The 20,176-nt window shown below is 36.2% G+C and overlaps 1 pseudogene; it reads right to left on the minus strand.

Annotated features, from left to right (window-relative positions):
- Positions 1-4,248: 4,248 nt before the first annotated feature.
- Positions 4,249-20,176, minus strand: part of LOC121400808 — a 95,326-nt pseudogene continuing 79,398 nt past the window's right edge.

Here is a 20,176-nt window from a genome sequence, read left to right on the forward strand (position 1 = left end):
CAGTACAGTTGCTCTAGAACTACTTATACTAGATATACCATGAACTCTATTCTGACTAAATTAAAATGTGAGTCTCTGAATCCAACAATGTTTATAATGTTTTATCTGTGAACCATCCATGAATAAATAAAATCACAAAAAATGTGAGAAATCAGCTATACCTTGCATGATACATTACGTGGCTCAGCGTAATTTGCACGACTTTATAAGAAGAAACTTGCATATCTGACATTCAACATGTGCATTGCTCTTACTACGTTCTCCTTATTTTATTCTTTTTATAACTACTTTCTTCTTTTGATTATAACTGTAAAAAAATTTAAATGTCAGCACAGCTCGACCTGAAGAAGAACATTTTCTTCTAGAGAAGTCTGGCTGAGTGGTTATTCCTCTGGGGATCCAGCAATGCTCTTATATTTCACCGGCAGAATGGTAAAATGGAAAGTGATTATTAACTATATGAATTTATAAAGATGGAAATCAGTTAATAACCAAGAAAGTTCTTTTTTTAAAAACTCAACCGAATTTGCAAAGCTTTGATTTGTGAAACCACAACAGAGTGGTGCATTTTAGACGTCGTTATGGAGGAAGTCCTTGATAGTAAGCGCCTGTGCTTGGCTGTACGTGTCTGCTATCATTATACCACATCTCTGTATCACACCTAATCAGAGCTTTAAGAGATTTCTCTGTAATATATCAAGTTAATCTACCATTCGCAGCAGACAAGCCCATGCTTGTCAGATTTTATTTTGGAATAATAGCACCTGAATTGGTTACAGATGTATTTGCGCCTGTAGCGGAATATTTGATTAATCCTTCTGAAGACCAGGTACAGTGACCTCTTAAGCCGTAACTGATATACGATACATTGGATTTTATAAACAGATGAAGATAAATTAAGAATGGCAGGTCTGACTAGACCTGGTTTTAACTATGTCAATAAATGACTCGGGTGAATTGATACCATTGTAAGAGATATTGCAGTATGTGTGTCTAGCACGAGAGGTATACCTGTTATGCTACTATATTCCACTTAAGAATACAATTGTGTTCTTGTTATTTTTGTGGAATATATATCTAGAATATGTTATTATTGGAATCAATATGTTTGCAGAGAAAACGTACATATTTTATCTTTGAATGATTTGTTGAACTCTTTTATTTGTAATGTCATTCTGAGACATTTGCTCAGCTAGACAAGGAACTAGTAGCATATGCTAATGCTATACAGATGCATGCAGGTATAGGATACATTATCCGGAAACTCATTATGCAAAAAGCTCCAAATTACCGAAAGGCCCTCTCCCATAGACTCCATTTCTATCCTTAAAATCCAAATTCTTAAAAATGATTTCAGTTTTCTTTGTACAGGTTTAGAACCTGCTATCCAGAATGCTCGGGATTTAGGGCTTTCCATAATTTGGATCTTCATACCTTAAGTCTACTAGTAAATCATATAAAAATATAAAATAAACCACAAAGACTGGTTCTGCTTCCAACAAGTATCAATTGTAACTTAGTTGGGATCAAGTACAAGGTACTGTTTTATTATTACAGAGAAAAAGGCAAACATTTAAAAAATTTGGATTATTTAGATAAAATGTAGTCTATGGGAGACAGCCTTTCTGTAATTCGGATCATTCTGGATAACAGGGATAATGGGTCCTATACCTGTAATAATAAAACATTAACTTGTACTGGGGATCCAAACTCAGATATAATTAATCCTTATTTGGAGCAAAACCTTTTGGGTTTATTTAATGTTTACATGATTTTCTAGTAGACTTAAGGCAAGAAGGTCCAAATTACAGAAAGATCCCTCATCTGGAAAACCCCAGGTCCTGAGCGTTCTGGATAACAAGTCCCATCCCTGTATGCAATTAAAGTTTCTATTTAAAAGAGCTTAATTTTCACTTACCCATTATTAATTTGCTTATTGGAAAAATTATAAATAATTTTCGTTTTTTTTGCTTCCAACTTTAAGTTAAGCTTAGCCAGTTAGGCAAGCATGAAACGCTTCTATCATCTAAAGCAGCAAACTATATCATTATATAGTATAAGGAAATTCTATTTTAAAAGACCACTGTGCCTTCCCATTTTAAGTTGGCTTTACAGAGAAATATGTTATTAGGTGAATCCATCAATAATTCATACATTTGTTTTTTTTTTGCTTTTATTGAGGTTCTACCAATTTATCATGCAGATTCATGCTCGTCTAATGGACCATCTTTTAAAGCTGTCTGGCCACAGCCTTCCTTTTATTTCCATGGCTTACTGTATTGTAATAACCTTCTTACAGGAAGGTAGATGGATGCCATGAGAGTCCATATGAAACAGCTGAGGAGTGTTAAAAAAAACCCAAAACAGCCACTATTGGTAGACTACTAGTAGAGATTTAGCAATTTGGTTTCATGGTTGTCTATGACTTTACTGTATAGTGGCCCGGCTTGTCAAGTTGAACTTTGTTAATCATTAATCTATCTGAGGTTTTAAACAAGAAAAAATATATATTTTTAAGGTCCATGTTGTTTTTTTTTTATGTTATAAATCATAGATCATTCTTTTCACAATCATGGACGCTTATATATCAATTCAGGTGTGTAAGAGTAGCAATGCTAAGCACTTACACCAATTATTACAGCTTGGCAAATATAACCAGCCATTGATAAGTTGTCTGCTAAGAAAGCTATCTCTACTGCTTTTGGAAAGGCATCAGCCTTTGCTAAACTGTCCCCAAGTCTTTTTAAGATGTTTTAATTTTTTTTATAATTAACTTTAATTTAAATTGTGGTCATGGAACACAATTGCAACAACACTTGTGTGTCTTCTTTTTCCGTGACTGGATAAAATAGAATAGTCGCCATCACGAGTTATCTCAGAAAAAATAAAGTCATGTTGTTCCATTCAATTTGAATAAGGCTGGAAAATAAAATCTTCAAATCTTCAATGACACTTTCCATTGTCTTCTAAAGAATATCAGCGCATTTTCGTTGATAAGATATTTATTTGAATTTTCACCAATTTTTCGTGACATTTCAAGTATTATAAAATAATTACTTAATCAAGTATATTGTTGAATTTCTTTAATATTGTGGAAAAATGCACTCAAATTTTAATACATTTGACCCTTCCCCAAAATGATGCATAATGTGGTCAGAAACCTCCATAACTCATAAAGAGGGGTCCCAGATAAATAAAAATATTATTAGTAGTTAATGATAACCATTAAACCAAAGTGCCACCATAGGGGACAAGCTGTGCAGTTTGGGAGCCTTTAATAACCATGTAGTAGAAAGGGAGTATTAACCGCAGACCAGTCACAAAGTGAACATGGATGGTATTATGGACAACCAGAACTTACTCTGCGGTGTTTCCTAAAATAGTAATGATTTATTTTATGTCAGTTATAATCTTGATTTCATAAACAACATTTTCCATAAAATAAAAAAAACAAGAAGAGAAAATCAAGAACAACACAGACATATATGTGTATAACTATTGATAAAGTCATCAAATATTACAGGGTTGGTGGCAAAACAAGCTCCTATATGGTATGGAAGGGGATTGGGTAGCCCCAACTTAAAGTTGCATAGATCGATTGAAAACATGAGCTAAAAATATAAGGGCAGTAGAAGTCTGGCAATTTAGTTATATCAACATTTTATAAAACATTTTAATATTTCTGAATAGTTTAAAAGCAATTTATCAGATATAAGTGGTTGAAGATGGAAGGTACATGAATAAGTGTATTGTCCCCATGATAATAAATGTCTTGTCAAATGAAGATAAGGTGATTCATGGTTGAACCTTGGTTTTCTACTAACTGACAGTGAAACTGTAATTGAAGGTGCACTTTTAATATTTATAAGCCATTTGTCACATTCCAACCAGTCAAGGGACATCATCAGTGACACTCCAAGGACTCAAGCTGTGTGGTTCCCCCATTCAGTACAATTTATATAAACAGTAAAAACAAATGATTATTAATAATAATTAACAATATTTGAATAATAGTATCCAACTAGAAGGCAGAAATGTATAAAATAAAAAAGATAAAACAACATTATTTTTAACTTGGAATACAAAAAAAATCTGATAATGTTTTTAGTGTGCCACTTCTCTCAGAGCCACCGTTAACTGAATAACAGATCGATCCATTAAGAGACTGAATACAAGAACATAATCTGTATTCTTAATAATCCCAAACAAAAATAAAATAGGGTGAGTTGCGATGCCACCTGGCGTTTACTAGTGCATAGCAATAAAACAGGATTTGAACACTTTCCATTTCATGTAATCTTGTCTCTTCTGCTTCAGCATCTCTTTGGAAGGACACGATTGAATCTATTTTACAATAAAAAAGAAAATAATATTAAGAAAAACAGTTTTATTTGGGATGCTTTAAATTCAGAGTTCAGCTTTTATTTTTGTTTTGCCAGGATTCAGATGAGACCAAACTTTTGGGAGTCTGCAATGGGAATCCACTTCTTTATTACCACTTGACTTTACTACAGTAGACAGAGCTGACATTTCTATGAATATAGGGAACCTGTAACTGTACATCTTAAGAGCAGCTTCAGCAGTGGCATAACTAGATATTACTGGGCCCCACAGCAAATTATTTTTCAGGCCCCCAAAATTTTTAGCAGTTGACTTGTTTTACCAATATTTATTGAAACTGTATATGAATTAGGGCCTCGTGGGGCCCCTATACCTCCTGGGCCCCCCTGCAGGTGCAGGGTCTGCTTCCTCTATAGTTACGCCCCTGAGCTTCAGGCTCATCTAGCTTATTGCTATTTTAGGGTAATTACACCCATGAATGTCAAGTTGGGGAAGTGGTATTTAGAGATTTGAAAGGTTTAAGAGGTTCAGCAAAAGAAAAAATAACCTGGACACTATCTGAATGAAATTTGAAACAGGAGAAACAGGAGAGTGTAGATCATCATCTTGCACTACTGATTCTATGACAAATACATAGGTGCCAACCTCTACTTATGCTCAATTGAAGGGGACTGGTAATTTAGCTTCCTTCTGAGTTCTCAGATAGTCCAATTGGACCCATGCATGGAAGTGGAAGCCAGGTGTGATATTTAAAATTTTCAATTCCAGATGTGCCTTAATCTTTTTTTTTTTCAGGTGAACAATTGTACCCCGCTGGTGAGGCTATTGAAGTAGATGTTAACATTTGATTGGTACTTGAAATGCTTTGATGTATTTCTTGCCGGAAGAGAAGAGACTCACCAGGGAGAGAATGTAGGGGACTGGTAAAATAGCTATCCTTTCTCTCAGAAGCTAAGCTGAACCTAGTCCAAAGTCCAGAAAGATAAGCATAGTAGGCAAATAAATTCCCCTTCCTGTCTTAAAGTATGACCTTATAGCCAGAGGGTGCAACTGTTCATAGTACATAAGCTGCAGCATGCATGTGATCTGGATCCAGATTGGAGCCTAGGTTAAATAGGGCCTAGTAAGTGTTAGGTCATACTGTAGGTCACACTAAGGCAGTTATTTACTAAAACTCAACATTTTCTCATTATTTTATGAAAACAAATTTAACCAAACTTCCATTCACAATTTTACCTTATTTATCAATGAAATAACTCGAAAAATTCAGTGTGGGAAAAGACTATAAAATTGTAGAAAATGTTGAAACGTTTGATTTTTTCAGATTTTACACATGAAATTATTACCCAAAAACCACAAATTATCAGATCATGACATATTCCAATTGTAAAAGGAACATCTGCCATTCATTTCTACATGACCTCGGCAGGTTTGAGATGGAGTATTTTTTGGATTCAGACTTTTAGCTGCCTCTGAGTATAAAAATATTGAAAAATTCTAGGTCTTTTTTTCCCCACAAATAATGTTTGTTTTTCCCTTTAAAACCACGACCAGAAAAATTGGGGTTTTAGTAAATAACTCCCCCTTGGTGTGACAGATAGGAGTAGGGCTAGCTAGTTAAGCAGTCTGAAACTCCACGAGGAGATTTAGTAAGGAATAGAATCCTGGGTGCACTTATGCCTGGACCAAGCATACAGATATAGGGACTAAAGAAGCCAGCCAAGATTCAACTTTAGAGGAGTCCTGGCAGCTGGGGGTGACACTTCACAGTTAAAATAATCCACTGTTCACTGATTGACCACGAGGGGCAAGGTACTGAATGCTTGAAGCACCATTGTTATCTTGTACTTTTGCATAATTATATCAAGACTCCTGTGTGGGTTTAGTTAATAAAGCCTTTTATTATTTAAGTTCAAGAACCACCGGCGCCCATTTATTGAATTATGCCTGAGAAGTACAGTTCTACTACACCCTGTTCTAACATATGCAAGGACCCACAACTAAAGATTAAGAATCAAATGGATTTCTTTTTGGTAAAGCATATAGTCCATGAAGGCATGGGCAACTCCACTTACACAAAATGTAAGAACCTCTAGAGTAGCAAAGGTGGAACATGATTTTAAATAACTGGTTGTCACATAATTCCTACGTACTTAGAACATCTCTAGAAATTATAAAATATGAAACAGGCTCTAAATTATACACATAAATATTCATTTTTTCAGCCTGCTGTTAAAGCTGGGTTTACTTTTCACGTTTAAATGGCGTCCTACTTTCTGCTTATATAATTGACACACTGTACTGTACATGTTTGCTGGCAAGTATTAATTGCAAGGATGAGTTTCTTATGCTTTTTCCATTTACAAAGAAAGTTGGTGGTTAACCAAGATTTACAAAATCAGCTCACACATATCACTCTCAAATGCTTTCTAAAGGACACATCTTCAAACAACTATTTACAAATGAAGTTCTCAGGTTTAAACACAAGTATAGTGTTAATTAGATATATAACGGGATACTATAAAATATGGAGTAGCCTTGAAACCACAAAAAGCTTTCAAGCGTTCAAATGTAAGACTGCCTCGTGCCTGTTAGGACAGAACTTTTAATTACCACTATGATGTTATAAAAAGCTCTTGGGTTAAAGCTTGAAAACAACTTATCACTTCTCTCCCATAGTGTAAAAACAAATCTTAACAACAATCTCTTGATCTAATAATTCATTTACCAATAATCCTCTTTATTAACATTTGAGTGGAAGTTCGTTCATCTGCTAATATGGAACAAAGCTCTCGCCATCACATTTTTCTTCATGTCTACTTTTACTAATTCTTTTTTATTGCTTCCTACAGATATGGAACTCTGGTCCCCTGCTGTGCTTACGAAATCAATGGGGTGGCACTTAAGTCGGCTTGATCTTGGCAATCTTGGTTGGTTTATACAGGTATGGGACCTGTCCTTCAGAATGTTTGGGACATGGGGTAATCCGGATGATGGCTTTTTTTCCATAAAGGAATAGGGAATGACCATGAAATTGGCTAAATGGTTAGAAGCAAGAGGGCCCACTGACACCTAGGCCCAGCAGGTATTGATGGGCGAATTTGCGCCGTCAGCGAATAAATTCGCAAAACACCCACAAAATTTGCCCTGAAAAAATTTGTCAAAAAAACGGGCGCCAGCGTCAAAAACTAGACGCCGGCGCCGTTTCGCAAATTTTTCGACGTTTCGCAAACTAGTTTTTGACGCTGGCGCCGTTTTTTTTTTTGGCAATTTTTTTCGGGCAAATTTTGTGGGTGTTTCGCAAATTTATTCGCTGACGGTGAATCGTGCAAATTCGCCGTGAATTCGCGCCTGCCGAACAAGTCGCCCATCACTACCAGCAGGAGTTTTCCTGGAATACTGGTTGGTCAGTCCGACACTGGTCTTACCACTGAAGAAAAAGAGAGAGCTTCAAAAAAGCTTCAAAAAGAGAGTTTAAAACCTAATTCTTTAAAACAGAGCATTTAATTAAAGAGACAATGCACATTCACTGGACCTAGTAATTTTGTGCTTTAAAAACAGGTATTATTAAAAAAAGCTGTGATCATACAAGCCATCATACCACAGTAAGGTAAACCCCATATGGTGTTCCTAACTATTTATATTGAGTCAATTTTTTTCCTCGGCCAGCACCTCCCTGCATTGTTGCATTTCTTGGGAAAAACATCTCCTGACCAGAGCATTGGTCCCAGGGCTTGATTCTCCCCACCATTAGCTTTTATAGTAGAGTGGTTGTCAAGACCAAAGCATTATTTTTAAAGGCTTAATCCTCCCACACTTGTGATTTTTGAAGGTGAGAGTTGACACATTTTTAAAGAAATAAAATCAACATTAAAAGAACAGATGTGGGGATGCTAAAACCACATGGAAGCTTAGACATTGTTCCTGCAGAACAATTCTGTTGAAGTATAGAATACACAAGAAGGGGGTTGTGGGAGCTCTCAAAGGTTAAAATTAAAATATATAGGAACAACAGAAGTGCAGCTGATCTGATCAAGTTACTGTAACTACAAACAAAGAAACATAGTGATAAATCTTTACCATAGGATTCAGACCGCAGAGGTTCAAAACTCTGATTTGGAATTTACTGTAGAATTTGGATCCTAAAAAGGATTAATAGTGTGGTTAATATATAGAGAAAAAGTATAGGACAGCAGCATGATTCTTTTTCAAGATGACATCCAAGATGGGAAAAGTGTATTAAACAGCTTATTGAATTTATCATCTTCAGCATCAGTCAACCAGCAAATGCCATGTATAATAGAATCATAACGTAAAATTCATCCATTTATTATTCCCAAAAGGATTAGGCTAAAGCTGGATCAAACATGCTTAGAGGTGCATTACCATCAAAATGAGACAATGACGAAATAACTTTAATTGGGTTTCGATATTCTAATCAAATCAAAAGTGAAAACAGAGATTTAAGAAGATTGTTAAGTGCTCCAAAGTCTGGGAGTTACCTTCATGTGCCATGAATTTTAATGCAGCTTGACTGGGAGATAAAATTATAGAAATGTTTTATGCCAAATGCATTTTAGCTCTTTGTACAAAGAGCAGCATTTTGGCAAACGGCAAGCGATTCATATTGTTCTCAGTGATAAATGCGCAGAATAAGCTTTCTACAACAGGTTGACTGCAGATTTATGCTGAATACTGAATCAATATCTACACTCCAGCCTCAGCACATTGCTTTGTTGTGTCAAAATTCATAGCATCATGATCTGTATATAAGTGGACATACAGTAATTACATTCTACCCGTAATCCTCATAAAACAGTAAGGGCAAATTTATCAAAGGTGAAGTAAAAAAAATCGCTATTTTTTGTGTTCTTAGACTAGGGAATAGTCCACATTTGATTTGAATTTGAAAAACAAATTAGAAAATTTGAATATCGATATTTATCATGTACTGTCTCTTTAGAAATTAAACCGCAACCATTCGCCATCTAAAACCTGCAAATTGCTTTTTTAACCTATGGGGGACCTCCACACTTGATAAAGGGGTGTGGCCCCGAAATGTTGCACTGCCACACATAGAATTAAAGCTAGGTTTTCCCTGCAAACGAAAGCCTTGTGTACTGGTAATTTTGGTATTAAAATTGATTTTTAAATAATCACGATTTGTACACTGGATTATATTAACACTTAGCACTTTAAGAAATTTTGGCAAATTTATAATTATCAAAAAATCAATTTTGGGAAATCTGGAGAATGTGGGGTTTACTGCTTTTCTTTCTTTTTTAATATTGAAAGTTGGTAAGGTTTTAGGTGGAGGATTTTTTTTTTAATTTGAAATTTCAAGCTTGTTTACATTCATTTTTAATAATCAGGTTAAAAAAACTACACACAGACAAGATTGTTTTTTGCCACAATTATCTTGAATCACGGCAAAAATGCAAGCTAGAATCTTAGTAATCAGCCCCTATCTCTGATGCAATTTACCCACCTGAAAAAAACCTCCATGTGTATAGAAGCTCTATGAACTTTGAAGTTCTATAAAATCTGTCAATTCCCTCTGCTCAGCTTCATGGGTGACTTGTTCGACCACTAGTAGTATGCATGCTCCAGGGTTACTCAATACCTTATCATAAGTGGTCAGAACTAAGCCAGAAGCCATTGTTTTGTTTCTTGTTATTGTTTTACAATCTGGGGCAAAGCAATTGTCTCAGACATGTAGCAGAAGACACGTTACTTTTATATATACATGTACAGGACCTGTTACCCAGAATGCTCAGGAACTGGGGGTTAACGGCTCTTTCTGTAAGTGGAACCCTGCTGAGCTTACTGAAGCTATGGGGAGGCACTTAAGTTGACTTGATCTTGGCAATCTTGGTACAGGTTGGTTTACACAGGTATGGGACCTGCTATTCAGAAGGTTAGGGACCTGTGGTTTTCCAGATAATGGATCTTTCCTTTATTTGGATCTTCATGCCTTAAGTCTAGTAGAAAATCATTTAAACATTAAGGGACAGATTTATCAAGGGTTTTTTTGAACTCCCATAACTTCGAAATTCGAAGTAAGATCGTATTCAATTCTAAGCAAGTCCACCAAATGACTATAAATAGGTTCTAGGAGGTCCCCCATAGGCTAAAACCGCAATTCGCAGGTGTTAGATGGCGAATAATTGACGTAGAATTTTTAAAGAGACAGTACATGATAAATTTCAATATTCGAATTTTCGCATTTGTTTTCAAAAGTAAATCAAATCTGGACTATTCCCTAGTCGAAGTACACTAAAATTAGCTCGAAATTTGAATGTAAAAACTCCCCTAAATAAACGCATTAAGCTAGTTTTTGTTTCATTAAAGGGATACTGTCATGGGAATTTTTTTTTTTTTCAAAATGAATCAGTTAATAGTGCTACTCCAGCAGAATTCTGCACTGGAATGCATTTCTCAAAAGAGCAAACAGATTTTTTTATATTCAGTTTTGAAATCTGACATGGGGCTAGACATATTGTCAATTTCCCAGCTGCCCCAAGTCATGTGACTTGTGCCTGCACTTTAGGAGAGAAATGCTTTCTGGCAGGCTGCTGTTTTTCCTTCTCAATGTAACTGAATGTGTCTCAGTGGGACATGGGTTTTTACTATTGAGTGTTGTTCTTAGATCTACCAGGCAGCTGTTATCTTGTGTTAGGGAGCTGCTATCTGGTTACCTTCCCATTGTTGTTTTGTTTGGCTGCTGGGGGGAAAAAGGGAGGGGGGTAATATCACTCCAAATTGCAGTACAGCAGTAAAGAGTGATTGAAGTTTATCAGAGCACAAGTCACATGACTTGGGGCAGCTGGGAAATTGACAATATGTCTAGCCCCATGTCAGATTTCAAAATTGAATATAAAAAAATCTGTTTGCTCTTTTGAAAAATGGATTCCAGTGCAGAATTCTGCTGGGGCAGCACTATTAACTGATTCATTTTGAAAAAATTTTTTTTTCCCATAACAGGATCCCTTTAAGGATTAATTATATCTTAGTGGGGATCAAGTACAAGCTACTGTTTTATTATTACAGAGAAAAAGGAAATCATGCTTAAAAAATTCTATTATTTGGATAAAATGGAGTTTATGGGAGACAACCTTTCTATAATTCGGAGCTCTCTGGATAATGGGTTTCCGGATAACTGATCCCTCACCTGTAGTGTGGTTCGTTTACTAATATTGAGCCATCTTGTTAAATAAATAGTAAAAAAACAATATTTCAATAGTGTTCAAAAATATATTTGTCGCCCTTATAATGTTGAAAAAAATGTGCTAACATAGCAAACTGTTTTGCCTCTGTGCCTTTGGGTATTGCTGATATTTGTTTATATTTACCCCTAAGGGCCATGACAGTTATAGCGGTCTTGAACCAAAGCAGCTGAAAGAAAATTGGCTTTTGAAAAATTAACTCAGATGGAAGAACAGACATTTGTACAAAAGAATATGTGTAGACAAAAGTGTTCATGCAGTGTCATTCCAAAGAATGAAATTGAATCCAGATGGATCTGAAATGACTGTCAAAGCCAAAAAGCTCTTGTCCTACAGGTACAGCAGATGAAACACTCTACTGAGCACTGGCAGTTCAGTTAATATAGCACAAAAACCAAGTGCCAGGGAACATTGCTGTGTGGAAGAACTATAATTTAAGAAAAATAAAATTGGATATTGCTTGAAAAGGTCAGAGACATACAGTATATATTTGAAGAACATTTGGACAAGCAGAACAATTTCTAAATGCCGTTGATTCATAGAGCTAATATTTTGGATTTCCCTAGGTCTAAGTCATGTATTTGTTTGGTTATGTTGGACTAATGTCAATGTAGAAAAGCAGTAAGTACATAATCATTTACACTACTGTATAGCACTTTTATTATAAGGTCACTCTATGTGATTATTAAGAAAAGGAACCTGTTTTATTATTATTACAAAGTGTTTAAAAAGGGCTGACATATTCTGTAGTCTGTATACAACAGACAATGATTAAATATATAAGAGGAATATATAATTAATAATCATTCTAACCCTTTATTTACCAGTAGGTCCTTCCAGTAGACATGACAAAGCAAGAGACCTGCGGCACAACTGTTGCAATTGATTAAGTGATTAGTATTTATTCATCTCATAAACAAAACGGCAAAGTTTCGGGCCTCCACTGGGCCCTTTATCAAGCCTATTGGTGTAAACATGTGACAAACATTTATAGTGGAAGAGGGGTGTAGTCACGCCTCTCATCCCTCCCCCAAGGTCAGAGTTCACAGTGTCCATATTGTATTCTCCGTGATTCATAGTCCATAGCAACCAATATCAAAAGTATTATTTTCTGTTGGTATGGCATTATACAGTTACAAAAATTGTATCCCAATTAAAATGTATCAAAAGCATTGCAACACACAGTGATAAAAGTGATATTAAAATTGAAACATCCAAAAGCTAAATGTTGTAAGGAATTGATCTATACAGGCCTGAGATATCATCTGGCACCCATGTGGCATAAAATACTCAGCACTCTTCATGAGACACTTCATTGTATGTGCAAATTGGTACCGATACTTAGGGATGTAGCGAACCGCCAATAATGTGTTCGCGAACGCCGTTCGCGAACACCGGCAAAAAATGCGAACAGTTCGCGAACTTCGAACATCCGAAAATCGTTCGATTCGAACGATCGAAGGATTTTAATCGTTCGATCGAACGATTTTCGTTCAAATCGAACGAAAATCGTTCGATTTTAGTGACCGAATGGTCGAATGGTCGAACGATTTTGACGCGAACGCCTATTGGCGAACGTCGCGCGACGTTCGCGAACTTGCGGCGGACGTGAACAGCCGATGTTCGCGCGAACAAGTTCGCCGCAGAACAGTCCGCGACATCGCTACCGATACTCAGGAAATTTCCTGTAGATCATGCTCCTTTGAAAAAAGAAAAAAAGAAACAGAAATATGTTAAAAACATAAATATAGTACATATACTAAATCAGTCATTTATTTTCTACACCAATTAAAAACAATTATAAACAGGACTCCGTACCTAATGTTAAATATTGTTAATTAAATGAATATTGCTGGGGTATACTCCCTATTCAGTCCTCGAGGCCAAATCGTATCTAGCCTGTGTATCCACCGCATTTCCAATTTCTTAAGCTTCAAAATCCTGTTTGATGCTTAAGACTCGAGCATCCTGTTTGATGCTCGAGGACTGAATAGGGAGTATACCCCAGCAATATTCATTTAATTAACAATATTTAACATTAGGTACAGAGTCCTGTTTATAATTGTTTTTAATTGGTGTAGAAAATAAATGACTGATTTAGTATATGTACTATATTTATGTTTTTAACATATTTCTGTTTCTTTTTTTCTTTTTTCAAAGGAGCATGATCTACAGGAAATTTCCTGAGTATCGGTACCAATTTGCACATACAATGAAGTGTCTCATGAAGAGTGCTGAGTATTTTATGCCACATGGGTGCCAGATGATATCTCAGGCCTGTATAGATCAATTCCTTACAAAATTTAGCTTTTGGATGTTTCAATTTTAATATCACTTTTATCACTGTGTGTTGCAATGCTTTTGATACATTTTAATTGGGATACAATTTTTGTAACTGTATAATGCCATACCAACAGAAAATAATACTTTTGATATTGGTTGCTATGGACTATGAATCACGGAGAATACAATATGGACACTGTGAACTCTGACCTTGGGGGAGGGATGAGAGGCGTGACTACACCCCTCTTCCACTATAAATGTTTGTCACATGTTTACACCAATAGGCTTGATAAAGGGCCCAGTGGAGGCCCGAAACGTTGCCGTTTTGTTTATGAGATGAATAAATACTAATCACTTAATCAATTGCAACAGTTGTGCCGCAGGTCTCTTGCTTTGTGATATACATTTTTGGGCTTTTTGGGCAGTATTGAGCCCGACACCTGAAGGCACCTGACACCAACTCGGTGATACAGACCTGTGACAGCACTCCAATTTTGGGCTTCCAGTAGACATGAGCGCACCCATTTAGAATAATAGAAAAGGAAGTTCCATCTTAATATTCAGAAATGTTTTGTTTTTTTTTTTTTTAAAAAAGAGAGAGCTATGAAGTTGTGAATCAGTTGTATTAGAAGATTCATTAGATTAGCCTACAAAATAGCCAAATATGGACCATGGATGAATGTATTATAGCAGTGAAAGTACTTTACTATCTAGCCCCAAATGTCTTGGAAAGTAACAGGGAAAACATCAAATGAAGGAAATTAATTAAAGGACAACTAAAGACGAACTAAAGAAGTAGGGCAGAACTATTGTACATTAGGTTTTGGGCTTCTATATCAAACCAAGGCAACTGCCTTCTGCTGATTCACTGCACATGATCTGTGCTGCTGACACTTACTGAGCTTAGGGACTGACACACAATATTTATAAAATAATTGTTACAATATAAGGCTAATTAATAAATAATTCACATGATTTGTACCTGGCAGCTCAGAAACCTGCACAAATAGCATTTAATAATCAGACCTGTAGAATCAGCTTATTTGACAAATCTAATTTTCTCCTTGATTTGCAACAACCCCTAAGCTTAGCTTCTCAACAGCTGCTCAGAGCCCACTGAGCATGTGCGAGTCACTGACAATCCTAATAAAATCCAAGATGGGAAAACTCCTGTGACAACTTTAAAGGCCTGGATCATTACAAATACAAAGATGCTGAACCTTTAGGCTGGTTCAGTAAGTACAGTATATAAAATATGGCATTTCTAGCCATATTTATTTTTTGGGCTTAGTTCTCCTTTAAAGTATCTTAAAACCACTCAGACCAAATCAACACGGCATTTTGCTGAAAACTTGTGGGGAAAAAACTTATTAAAAAACTGTGAAAAAATCCAAATACTGAATACTTTTTCTATTTGACTTTTTGGATTTGCTGCCCGAATACAGCAACTTTTTTGATTTGCCATCCTTTCAGAAACCCAGGGCAATTCAGGGTATCTTCTGGACATCTGACATTGACTTCTACATGAGCAAAAAAAGTTGCTGTATTTGGGCGGCAAATCCAAAATATTTTTTATTCAGACCATCGGGGTTTAAAAAAGAACAAAAAAAATTCTAGGGGGCAGATTTACTAAAGGGCAAAGTGCCTAACGCTAGTGACTTTTTACCAGAAATCCCATCTGCAGGGACATCGACAATTCACTAACAGGCGCAGTCGTCAATTCGCTAGTGAAAGAGACAGTCACTAGAGTTCGTTCTCACTCTATCGGCAGGCGACTTTTCGCTCAGGCGAATGTCTGTGAATTTTACTGAACGTTATCTCTTTTGCCAGATTTGACTTTGCCACCGTAGACCAGGTGAATTGCTATAAACAGATAAATCTTCCTCAATCTTCTGTCCCTTACATCATATACTGTGAGCCAGAAATGCATTAAAGTTCCAAAAACGCTGGCGACTTTTCCTTTTTTGAAGCAGAATTGGCTGCAAAAGACCTGACAAACTTTTTTTGTGTAACCGTTTTTCTCCAGACATTTCATAACATATGAGACATTTTACAGTGGGCTCTTGTGTAGGGCATTATATTAACTCTCTTGTCTTTATTAAAGTTCCCTGGACATTTGTAATAAAAAGTGGTAACTTCAAGCATTTGCAGCAAAATTTATAATAAAGACGTCCATACAACTTTAAATTACCCGCCCTATGAAAATTTACCTAAGTGCAAGATCACTAATGAATTTTCGCTAGGCACAAACGAACGCTAGCGCATCTTCTCTATTAAATGCTCTCACTGCCGAAGTAATGATAGCGAAAATTTGCCAGCGTTCAGCGCCCAGGATGAAACTTTGCTTATTAGTGAATTGGTATAGTCGTAGCGCATTTGCGCCTGGCGAAGTGGTGCGAGGTGCGAAGCTGACACTGGGAAAAATTTGCCCGTTAGTGAATCTACCCTGGTTCTTTTTTCCACATAAAAATTGTGTTTTTGCACATTAAAAGAATCAGACTTTAATAAATAGCCCCCTTAGAATACTTACGTCCAATCATAAGTAAATTGAAGAGAGTAAAGGTTGCAGGGACGTGTCTGCTTTCTTCCATGGAATAGTTTTATAGATTATACATCAAAGCCTTTTAAAGAAGGCAAGTGTCCAAACAATATGGCATGTTTTTCTAAGCGAGCGTAAAGTAGTAATTAATGTAAATGTGCTCAATCCAGGACCCTTCAGAAATGAATGAATACAAAACATCTAATTAAACTGTAAACAGGGCTCTAAAAGCCTGAAAGGTATAAAGGTTATATTAGGGGTTACGAGCTTAAACAGGAAACATGTAAACAGCTTTAGATGAATAAGAACAATGGTTTCCCTTTCACCCTTTAACTTTCCTTATGCTGAATTTAGATTGTGCTCTAGTGATATTTGCTGGTGTTCTTGTACTAAGGGATGCGGTGATGCTAAAAATGTCTCCTATTCTCCCAATTTCAGGGAGAGGACTGCTAAAAAATGTTGGATATTTCCTTTAACTTGATTGTATCAACTTCTAATAATCATGAACATCTTCACAGAGGAGATATATCTCTTTATCACTTACCTGTCAAATATTATGCTGTAATATATCATAAAGATCAATAAAAGTTGAAAAATATATTTCCTTTATTATAAATTCCCTATGATAGGTACAGGTATAGGATCTATTATCCGGAAACCCGTTATCCAGAAAGCTCCAAATTTCGGGATGGTTGTCTTCCATAGACTCCATTTTATCAAAATATTGTTTTTTCTCTATAATAATAAAACAGTACCTTCTACTTGACCCAAACTAAGATATAGTTAATCCTTATTGGAAGAAAAAACAGCCTATTGGGTTTATTTAATGTTTAAATGATTTTAAAGTAGACTTGAGGTATGAAGATCTAAATTATGGAAAGATCTGTTATCCAGAATACCCCAGGTTCTGAGCATTCTGGATAACAGGTCCCATACCTGTAATACCAAAAAAATGTATTTGGATTGATACAGCCATTGCTATAGCAGTCACTTCTATTTCTGTTTTTTTATTGTGCTCAGACATGTTTTTATCTGCTTGATAAACAGAGCCCTAACTGGCCTGCTGTGTTTACTAGAGCATTGCATAAAAATATTTATCATCTATCTGGGATTTTTATATAAAATTAATATCATGGTCACATCTATGAATAGTTACAGTATATGGGTGTAAAATATATGAGGGCACATGTCCCCCAAAAGTGCAGCAAATGATCAAAGCAAATTTCAAGTGCAAATCCATGTTTTCTATCCACAATGCAGTGTTTCCAATTGGGTGAAATGGGACCTTTGTACTGGTGGGGGCGTGGTTAGGGGAGACGTGGTGAGGGGGGCCCAGAAAATTTTGTTGTGTGGGGCCCAGTGATTTCTGATGGCGGCCCTGTATATATTGATACAGGTACCCACGGAGACGTAACTGTACTTGCAGACGAGCTCTATGGTGTATATATGAAATGTCATTGCTGTCTCGTAAAGTGGAAAAATTCCATACATCACAGTCACTGAAAATGCCCATTATAAAAAGAACAGTATTTGAAATAAATTTTGTTTTTCATGCGTAATTCACACCATTATTTTATACCACCTCTGACCAGACATTGATGTCAATGGTACAAATCCAGGTTAAAAAAAAAATCTGGCATGCAAAAATACTTTTTTTTTTAATATTGACTTTTTTTAAACGTGGATTTTTTTGAAGCTAACACCCCATTCAGAAACTCTCATAATCAGGTTCACCTATGGAACATCTCTATGAACAAAGTAAAAACATTTCTATTGTGAAATAAAACTCAGTAGTTAAGTGCCATGTCCCTTTACTTTTTCTTAGTGATATCCATCATATAGACTTCTAACAAAAATGCATTGAATACTCCAGATGAGGTTTTACCGTGGATTCATGAAATACATTATTTCTCTATTTTATTCCAGCTTAGCCAATAGACAGACTATGGGTGAGATATAAATACTCTTCAGGTGAACCAATATGGATGGAAACACCAAAGCATAATGACTTATACATAAATATGGTATTTACTGTTGGTCAGAAAGTCTGTGAAACCACTTTCATGGTTTAACATAACCCCTCACTACATTGCGGATTATAAATGTATAAACAGTAGAACTCAAATCCAGATACACCAGTCCCTAAAAGAAACCAGCATGGGTCCAGCACTCTATAGTTCACATTTTGAAGAATACAGAATCTGGCCAATGCCAACAAAAATTGAACCATGAACATAATTCTAGTTGGTGTAAAGAGGGTTTTTAATAATTTTGTTTTTGAGGTCTTGCATCATTGGGACTCAAGTCAATTCACGTTCTCAGTAGTTTTTAAGTTCTCGTGACTATTTTTTATATCTTTCTGGCAAAATAACAGACTTTATGGCCGATTCATCAATAGTCGAATATCGAGGGTTAATTAACCCTCGATATTCGACTGGGAACTATAATCGTTCGACTTCGAATATCGAAGTCGAAAGATTTTGCGCAAATCCTGCGATCGATCGAAGGATTTTTCGTTCGATCGAACGATTAAATCCTTCGAATCGAACGATTCAAAGGATTTGAATCCAACGATCGAAGGAAAATCCTTTGAACAAAAAATCACAGGCAAGCCTATGGGGACCTTCCCCATAGGCTAACATTGACTTCGGTAAGTTTTATCTACCGAAGTAGGTGGTCGAAGTATTTTTTAAAGAGACAGTACTTCGATTATCGAATGGTCGAATAGTCGAACGATTTTTACTTCGAATCGTTCGAATCGTTCGAATTCGAACAAATTTAACCAATTCGATGGTCGAAGTACCCAAAAAATACTTCGAAATTCGAAGTTTTTTACATTCGAATTCTTCACTCGAATTTTGTAAATCTGCCCCTTTATCTCTTGCTTCATGGTAGAGAAACTAGATATATATTTAGGACAAGAACAAGTATCCCATAATAGAAAGAGCTTTGCATACATGATGAGAGCTGGCCATACACAATAAGATCTGGCCATTTGGTGAGTAGATCTTCACACAATTTAGCCACCAACATACTGGGCAAATGATTGGTTCATAATGGTGGACCAGAGACCTTTAGGAAATTAATTTCTTGCCATATATTGGTCAGACAATCGATCAGGTCCCCATACACAACTTGATCCATAGGGGCCAAGACGCAAGCTTTTATCAGCCATTGTATGGTTACTGCTACTAACTTTTTTGTTGAATGTTTGAGCTGTCTACAAAAGAGGAAATATAAGATAGAGGGGCATATTCACTAAAGGATGAAGTGGCTAACGCTAGCGACAAACCTCCAGTGTTGCCACCCGCTTGGATATCTCCAATTCGCTAGCAAAAGAGACTGTCGCTAGCGTTCATTCGTATTTTATCGGTGGGCGACTTTATGCTCTGGCAAAAGGTTGTTACTCTGCAAATTCAGTAAAGTGCGGATTTTACTGAACATTACCTCGTTTCGCCAGCATTGAGTAGGCAAAGTGCTAAAAAGCAGCTAGATCTTCCTCAATCTTCTGTCACTTACATCAAATCCTATGAGCCGAAAATGCATTAAAGTTATAAAAACGCTGGCGACTTTTCCTTGTTTGAAGCGAGATTGCCTGCAAAAAGACCTAACAAGCTTTTTTTGGGGGAACGGTTTTCTCCGGACATTTCCTAACATATGGAACATTCATTTTACAATGGGCACCCGTGAAGGGCATTATATAGTGAATAAAGTACCCCCTCTTGTAAAATATAAGGATATTATAAGTTACCGAGGAGTTTCATGACCATATAAAAACACGAGGCCG

Source organism: Xenopus laevis, chromosome 2S, assembly GCF_017654675.1.
Source record: "Xenopus laevis strain J_2021 chromosome 2S, Xenopus_laevis_v10.1, whole genome shotgun sequence".
Lineage (NCBI taxonomy): Eukaryota > Metazoa > Chordata > Amphibia > Anura > Pipidae > Xenopus > Xenopus laevis.